The sequence below is a fragment of the Diadema setosum genome, unplaced genomic scaffold (assembly GCF_964275005.1).
Source record: "Diadema setosum unplaced genomic scaffold, eeDiaSeto1 scaffold_62, whole genome shotgun sequence".
Lineage (NCBI taxonomy): Eukaryota > Metazoa > Echinodermata > Echinoidea > Diadematoida > Diadematidae > Diadema > Diadema setosum.
Window position 1 is genome coordinate 102,182 of NW_027307688.1, and position 2,357 is coordinate 104,538.

Here is a 2,357-nt window from a genome sequence, read left to right on the forward strand (position 1 = left end):
TTTTTCCTGAGTCGACATGTCGTGATCAGAAACAGGAACGCGATATTGGATTTGTCTTTTCCGCTCCTTTGCTAGAAACGTGGGGTCAATCTTTTTCTTTCTCTCTCTGTAGGCCTTCTGTATACCTCAGCAAGCATTTTACCCATGTCTTTTTCTTTCTAAAATACACGAGAGACAGACAGAGAGGGAAAATATCAGCATGGGAGTTTTATAATCAATGTACATTGTTTAATAATAAATAATATAATATATATATATATATTATATAGCCGTCGTGTACGTAAGAACAGGACATTATCATCCAATAAGATTCGTTACGAGTCGGGTAAGATACGTTATGCCGTGCCAATGCTGGGAAATATTCTAACGTACATGCGAGCTATCACAACACATGAAACAATATCATGCATACGCAACCACTCCATGGTATAACTGTTCCATCAACATTAAATAACTCGTAAATGTCTCATGGTGAGTAGTCATATAGATAAATATTCAAAAATGAAAACTCTTACCAACCACGTAGCTGGGACGAATAACAAACGGCGAGAAGCCTTATTGTATACATCTCCCTCAGACTCTCCGTACTAAATGTAATGCAACATCACGCTCAAAGTGGCCGCCATGCTTTGAAGAGCGGAGAACCATTTACAAAATTAAAGAATGAGCGCAAAGAGCGTTGCGCCTAGTTGATGCACTTTGCACAGATATATTTATATATACATATCTGTGACTTTATGCGGTAACGTATATGACGGTAACGTATTTGACGGTAACGTATTTGACGGCCTTAATGGTCAACCTTATGTTTTCACGAAATAACAACCTTTTCTTTCATAACTCCCGTGTATGAATACAAGCAATGTATGGTGCTTTATAGAAAAATGCATTATAACTTTGCAAACAAAGTATTTTTTCTGTAATAGAGCAAAGTTTCAGTAACGTATCTTATGTTCGCTTATCGTAACATACACAATTGCAAACTTTGTGTCTGAATATATTTATTATTATAGAGTTTCAGAATACACTGTTTGTATTTATATAATCTTGAAATGGACTTCATTCACTACACCGAAATACATACCACTGCTTTATTGTCTTCATATTTTTTTACGGCGTCATACAAAAAGTAACGTATCTTACGGAGATTTGGAGACACCTTCGCTAAGATCGCAGAAAAAAATATACCGATCTTTTTTCGCTAAGCATTATGCTTTTTTATTTAGGCACTGAAGGCACTATAAATTAGTGAGCAAAACATAAAGTTCTGATATTACAGTAAAGAGCGGGAGCGTGAAATATAATCACAGAGTTCGCTGGAGACATGGGTAAAATCAACATATACATATGTCATGCTGTCGAATATAATTTTTTCATGAGGTGCTGTGACCTGAATTGATTTTAATTTTACTCGTTATATTCTCTAGTATAAATAAAAGTAAAAAAATGGTTTCCTGATGAAAAAAATCGTGCTTTATGGCCTAGAGAAAGGTGGAGACACAAAAATGCCCTTTGGCGCCACTTTTCGGAGAATGGCCCTTATGCAAAAAAGTGAAAATCGACAAAAATCTCTTTGGCATGCAGCAGGCATGCAGTCAGCACAGGGCCCGGCTAGTCAGCATACAGTGGAACCTACTTGGATTAAAAGAAAACTGTACTGACATTTTCTAATTGTCTGATAATTCTAATCTACATTTTTGATGCCTACAACTGGAAAGAGAGGATTCTAGAACCCAGGATAAGCCTGTAATGATTTTTTTTTTGAAAAAAATGAAAACGAGCAAGCCAAGGAACGATCCACACAATTTGGCATACGTCACAGGTGCCACGCTCCGACTTTAGCAAAACGAACTACACATGTCAATTTACTGATGAAATCTCACATGAAGTACGGCAAAAACTGTTATTTAATAAAATTGCATTATGGAGCTGAAATAAACATGTTAAACAATATTAATTAATTTTTAAAAGGAATCTCTTCAAAAGCTTTTTATTTAGATAAAATTTGTGGGGAATATTCCAGATACCGGGGTATATATGCAAAATGAAATTGGCATCACTGTCCGAACGTGCTGCCCATAGAAAACTGTGTGTAAGTAACGTTGCACTAACTATATACTATGCATTGATGATGAGCGATAATGGTTCGACAGTTCAAACTTATCTAACGAAGATGAGGACTGAGTGGTAGTCAGCAGCAATCACGGTTTACGCCTAGTTAGAAGAAAACGGCACCCAGTACACACATAGACTCTAGACTAGAACTAGGACTAGGACTAGTGAGCAGTCAAGGACCGAGTAGATTCTAACGTTACGTGGCAGTTCAAGTCTTGATGAGTAGGCCCCTACACTCACTC